Below are 6,896 nucleotides of genomic sequence, written 5' to 3' on the forward strand. Positions count from 1 at the left end.
TCATTCCTGCGGAGAAAGTGTGCGAAATTCTTGGCACAGAAATGTGGGGCCATTGTCCGTAACTATTTCTTCCGGTAGGCTGTAGGACGCAAAGACTCTCCGCAGCTTTTTAATGGTCTTCTCGGTAGAGGTGGATGACATGGCGAACACTTCTGTCCACTTGGAATGCACATCCACTAGGACAAGGAGCCATTGGTTATCTGTAAAAGCAAAGTCCAGATGGATTGTTTTACATCTGCGAGTTGGCCAACCCCATGTTAGCAGTGAATACGTAGCGGAGCATTTTGTGTTAACTCACACGTGTCACAGCTTTTCACAATCTGCTCAATGTCCTCCGTGAGCTGAGGCCACCTCACAAAGCTACGGGCGAGCATTTTCATGCGCGTCATTCCGGGATGTCCTTCGTGCAAAAGAGGCAACACCTGTTCGCGCAACCCGCGAGGTATAATCACTCGATTTCTCAACGTAACACACTGCTGATCTACAGCTTGCTCATGTCGCCGAATGAAATAAGGCATTAGGTCATCATCTGTCACATGCGGCGGCCAATCACTCATCGTATAGCACAGCACTTTCGACAATACTCTGTCAGCTCGAGTGCACTACTGAATTTCAACACCAGACAACGGCACTTCATCAACAACTGAAAAGAAATGTGCATAATCCGAGACGTTGTTGCGATTTGCAAATGGTAACCGTAAAAAACCGTCAGCATTTCCAACCTCTCGACCCTTGCCATAAAGCCAACGATAATCGTACGCTGCAAGCAGTAAAGGCCAGCGTTGCATGCGGGCTGCTGTCATCACTGGTACAGGCTTACCATTAGTAAGCAAGCCTACCAATGGCTGACGGTCGGAGTAAATCTCAAAGCGATGCCCGAACAGATATTTGTGGAACTTTTTCAGCCCAAAAACAACAGCCAAGGCCTCTTTTTCGCTGTGAGCACACCTCTGCTCTGCGTTACTTAACGTTCTGGAAGCATAGGCAATTGGCCTTTCGTCGCTTCCAATCTTATGAAAAAGAATGGCTCCTACGTCGTCAGCCGGAGCGTCGCACACTAGTCCTATCGGTTTTTTTTGGTCGTAGTATGTCAGCACATTGCTTTGTGTTAACCAGTTCTTACTTTCTTGAAATGCCGGCTCAGCTTCCTGTGACCACTTAAATCCCTTTTCTTTTTTTAGAGCATTGTACAGAGGCTTAAGCTTAGCTGACATAATCGTTACAGATTTCCCGTAGAAGTTAATCAAGCCCAGTTAAGCTCGCAACTGTGCCGCATCCTTTGGACTTGGTGTCTCTTTTATCGCTTTTACTTTTTCATTTGATGGCCGAATGCCCTTGTCGTCCAGAATGTGGCCTAGGTAAGAGACAGACGTCTCAAAGAATTTGCACTTTTCCTTTTGCAATCGTATGCCTCTCTCTAGAAAACGTGCGAACACCATTTCCACTGGATGATTGGTTGGTTGGTTTATGGGGTTTAAGTCCCAAAGCGACCTAGGCTATGAGAGACGCCGTAGTGGAGGGCTCCGTAAATTTCGACGACCTAGGGTTCTGTAACGTGCACTGACATAGCACAGTACACGAGTATCTAGAATTTCTCCTCCAAAGAAATTCAATCGCCGCGGCCGGGATCGAACCCGCGTCTTTCGGGTCAGCAGCCGAGCACCATAACCACTGAGCCACCGCGGTGACCCACTCGATGAAAACATTCGTCAAACGTTGAACCCTTTTATTGTAAACTCCCATGAAGTAAAATAAAATAAACAAAAAAATTGGAGAGGAAGCCCGCACCCAACCAGAGGTTATCGCAGGCGATCCAATGAAACATAAAAGAAAAGGGGCCAACGCCCAAGAGAAAATTTAAGAAAAACCAATTACAAAAGTGGAAAAAAAAGAGGCACAAATGATGGACGGGGAAAAGTGATTTTTAAAACAAGACGCCCCTGAAGGATTAAGAAGTACGAAATGAACATAAAACAGGGATGGGTCCAGCGTGCCCAGATTCTTCAGACAGGCTCGCAGGCGGCCAGGAGGAGGGAAGGTGGGGGGATCTGTAAGAAGGAAGAAGAGACAGGAAAAGAAAGCGAGGAGAAAAACCACAAACCCGCCATAAATACATCATCCAAGTAGCAGCTTACCCGCTGAAGCCCTTTTAACACATAATCCATGACAGACTGGAAAATAGCAGGGGCACTTATGATGCCATAGGGCAAGCGCATGTACTTGAATAGCCCCAGGGGCGCGATTACGAGTCGCCCAAAATCGTCTCAATCGGAAAGTGTCTTAAAAAGTGTCTCATTTGCCCCGTTCCTATTGGTCGGTCGTGACCAACGGCGATATTGGTTTTTTTGCGTCACCGGCCGACGTCATAAACGTGCAAAAGTGTTGACGTTGCTTACCTAATTATGCGAGCCGATTAAGACGATTTTTCGGGATTGGAACGAGTGGTCTCAAACCTCTTGAGACAGAAAATGGCGGTTGTTTACATCGCCGGTGGCCGCACGAGCAACGGTGTAAGAGGGTGCATTAAGACGGTTTTGACGTGCCGGACGAGTTGTTTCGACGTTTTGACATAGGAAGGAGCACAATGGCTGTGCCACGAACTCGCCGTTGAACTTGGAAATGTGCGGGTGAGTGCGCGGTCAATGGAGCGGCAAGCGCCTGTGTGCGCCTTCGCCGCCGGTGGGTTTCAAGACACCGTAGGAAATGAAGTAAACGTCGGCGTAGCCCAACCGACTGTGAGCAAGTGTTTGCGGTGAGTTGCGGAGACCACTGTCAAAGTCAAGTCGCAGAAGATGCGCGCTTTCCGGCGAGACCCCCAAGACAGGGCGGCGGCGAAGGAGGACTTCCTTCGCATAAACTTTCGCCACCGCAGTATCCCCGGCGGCGTCGTCCGAGCATCATCCGAACGGAACGGCAAGAACACCAACACGAATATCAAGTGCTTAACCCGAAGCGGGCGGCATGAGTTGGTTACCGCGAGACGGAAGAGTGATTGTTGCCGCAGTGACCGGGCGTGCCGGCTCTTAATTCCCACATTGAGATTGCAAGCTCCCAGCAGCTACACCGGTCTGCTTCCGTATGTCGGCAGTTGCTGCAGTGTGATTATTCATGGTCGCCGGTTATTTTCTGAACAAAAATAAATAGAATCACGCATCGCCCTTGGAGCACATTGGCCATCGATAGCAGGCTAGGTGAGTTGACACTGGCGAGTCGCGGCGGTCGCGCGACAGGCTTACATCGATTTGTTATACTCCCTCCCCTCTTTACATGTGCTTCGTAAACCGTAACTAGGCGACCGAAATCGGTCGCCTAGAATACTAGCGCGACGTTTGCAACTCGCCAGTGTGAACTTGCCTTAAAGCGGCCTTCGCCGGTTTTCGAGCCAAGCGCTGCTTGCAAATTGATCTCGGCAGACTAGTAGCAATCACTGCCTTTAAATAGATATTTCCGCGCACTTAAGACGTCCGCACAGTACCTTGATTCCATGTAGTGTGTAAAAGAAAAAGGACAGCCGTCAATCAGCTGATTTTTTTTCTGGCTGCCATGTTTACGATGGCTGAGTATGTGCGTGGAGGGATAATGCTGAATCCATGGCTGAATCCTTTGAATCAGGCGGCAGCTCACACTACCTAGCCGACGCCACCGACGCTTTTCCAGCGTCTGCGTACCCTCGCGGCAGCAAAAGTGACTGAAGAGCAAACTTAATTGCAAAACTGAGAACGCTTCTTGTTTTGCTTCATGTTGTTAGGTTTGAAACATAGTTTGTTAGGGAAATAAAACATTGTTCATTTTCTTAATGGCGTGTTTAGAGCATAATGTTAGCATACGGTCCCTTATTGCGCAACTAAATGCTTCCTGGGTGGAACCCTACTATAAGCCACCACACCCTCGCTGCCAATTGGTTTATTCCGCGGTCAACGTCTCGCGGTGTCGTCATTTTGACGTCAGAGTCTCAAAATTGAGACAAGAACTCGTAATACCGTCCCAGGTGTGTATTGACAATCACCAATGATTGTGCCTCCGTATGCAGTTCCAGCTGCTGATGCGCCGTCGACAAATCAAGCACTGTGAAATACTTGCATCCTTACAACATTTTCAAACAAATCTTCCATCATGCGAAGAAGATAATGGTCAGTTCGCAGGCACGGATTCATTGTAACCTTGAAGTCCCCACACACTCTGACTTTGTTGTTCGCCTTAATCACAACAACTAGGGGCGTCGCCCAGTCGTCTTCTGTACAGGGACTAACACTCCCCTGTTTACAAGAGACTGCAATTCAAGTGACACGGTTTCCTTCAAAGAAAATGGCACCCTTCGCGCCTTGCAAAATACGGGGTTGCTCCCGTCCTTCAAAACCAGCCTGACTGGACTACATTTGATCAGCCCCAGAGTGGGCTCGAACACCTTTGCGTACTTCTCAAGTAGCGCCGCAACTTTGTCTAAACACACCATGCACACTTGACCAATCTAGCTTAAGAGCCTCCAGCCAGTCACGTCCTAGCAACGCAGTGTCGCTATTGTTGTGGGTTTTAACAACAATGAGCGGAAGTTGCTTGCACTGACTGTTATGTTCGACTGGAACCGTCAACTTCCCTGTGACTGTTAGCGGTGACCCAACGTATGTCTTCAGCTTTATGCGGCAAGGCTCTTTACGTAGACTGGGCCAAAATTTCCTGTATAGCGTATCTGGCACAATGGAAACAGATTTACCCGTGTCTATTTGTATGTTAACATTCTTCTTGGCTACCTTAAGGCAGATTTCATAATGCCCTGGGCGTTCTGCACAAGAGTAGACATTGTACAACAACACTTGGTCACAATCCGCCTCCCCCTCAGCTATCGAATTTGCCGAGTCTCTAGACTTGAACTTGAATATTTTCGCCAAATGTCCGTACCGCTTGCGGGCACGACAGCGATACTTGCGAAATTTGCAGTTCGATGCTTCGTGCGCTAGCCACACCGTAAACAGTCCGACGATTCAGACACTCGCTCCCTTGCTAGTCCTGCACCGGATGAACGCTGCTGTGGCCGTTTCCCACCGCCTGGCTTATGACGTACGGAGTCGACTGTACCTTGCACTCCCGTCGGTTGAAATTACCGACTTTCCTTCCGCGCTAGCTCGATGCTTTTCGCAACGTCGCAGGCATCCGAAAGCGTCAACTTGCTTCTCTTCAGCAACTCTGCTTGCGTAGCGCTGTCGCAGAGGCCCGCTACAAAGCGGTCTCGCAGAGCCTCATCTAGGAATTGCCCGAATTCGCATGAAGCTGCCAATCGCCTCAACTCCACTGCATATGCTGCTATGGACTCTCCCTCTTGCTGGCACCGCCGATTAAATTTGAATCGTTCTGCTATGACCATCGGCTTCGGTGTTAAATGACTTCGCAGCACTTCTAAGAGTTCCGCATAAGTCTTTTCCTCTGGCATTTTAGGCTCTAGCAAAGCCTTCAACGTTTTCTGAGCCTTCTTGTCTCTCGTCGTTATACGCATCGATACCTTGAGGTCGTCGCTCACCTTAGAGGCCTTCAGGAAATGCTCGAACCTTTCCACGCAGGACCCAAAGTCCTCGTCTCCGTCCTCGACCAACTGGTCAAAACGTCCAAGCGTTGCCATCTCTGTGCCTCGCCTGAAGGATCTCCACGAACGCCGGTGCCTCCACGAACGCCGCGATGAGTTTTACGGAGTCCAGCAGTATATATCCCATCCTCGTCGCCAATTATGTTGTAGCCGTGGCGAGCGAAGCGGAGGCAGAACGACTAAGCACCATGTTTATTCGTCATGCAGGGCCGTACAGAAGAAGAGCCACACACGAGCGATCTGCTCGCTGCCTTCTTAACAAGAAAGCAATGCTTCCCCCCCCCCCTCTCAGCATTGCATCATCACACACGTCACAGTCGATCACGTGACACTACACTCCAGTCGCGCACAATGCGATCACATGATACTTCAGTTACATCTTTTGAGAGCTCCATACCTAAGAGCTCTTTTGGAAAGCTTTAATAACCACAGACGCCAGCCGTGCCTACCTAGAAAGATGATTCGATCCTAACAAGAACGTAGCTATTATTGCTAAACGAAAGCTTTTAAATGCTTGTCACAAGTGCGCATGATACCTGAGCGACTAGAGTCAGGAACCAAGGAGGAGCACCGCAGAAAAACTGTGGATCGCAAACTCATGAAGGTAGACCACTCGGAAAATAGCAGCCAGGAGGAGTGACGTAACTGTATTTGGTCATCAGGAAAATAAAGGCGAACGGTCCAGTTGCTCGAGAATATTGTCTCCGAAGGCACCGCTATAACTTCACTGGTAAATCACGGACGCTGACAACGAGATTTATTGTCTATGCACAGCGACCGACGCACGTAAAAATATGGGCTTAACAGGATAGAACAGCGTGCGGGCAGCATCAGCTTCAGCGCGAATCGCGGTCTGGGGACCTGCCTCGCAGATGAAGCGCGGCAGCGCTGAATTTTATTGATCCTCTTCCTTACAACTACGGTGTAAGAATCTCACAGGACGACTTATACGCGTATAAAGTAGAACAGCCACCCATGAGCAGGTCCAGGCCAATTTTTTACAAGGTAAGCTTTTACAACATAATTTTTTACAACGTGGTGAAGCTCGTAGTAACTCGAGTAAGCTGAGAGGAGCGTTGCATTAATTACAACCGCGGTGTAAGATTACTTGTACTGGTAACTTGCATTGGACGCAAGAGACAGGATAAAATACAAGACAAGCTCCTCCGAATCGGTCCGCTGATCGCAGCGTCAACGTCGATGAAGAAGTGAAACATTCACCGGAAGAAAAAAAATTCTCCGCCAACACTGCGTCACTGTTCGACTGAAAGGTGTTAGCTATGGGAGATTAAGGTGTTTACATCAGTGTACTGAGACAAGT

General features: G+C 48.9%; 1 pseudogene; it reads right to left on the bottom strand.

Moving 5' to 3' along the window:
* LOC149369522 (uncharacterized) lies at positions 1-5,611 on the bottom strand (annotated as a pseudogene).
* Between the last annotated feature and the right edge of the window lie 1,285 nt (positions 5,612-6,896).

Source organism: Amblyomma mixtum, chromosome 1 (assembly GCF_055824585.1).
Source record: "Amblyomma mixtum isolate Tamu chromosome 1, ASM5582458v1, whole genome shotgun sequence".
Classification (NCBI taxonomy): domain Eukaryota; kingdom Metazoa; phylum Arthropoda; class Arachnida; order Ixodida; family Ixodidae; genus Amblyomma; species Amblyomma mixtum.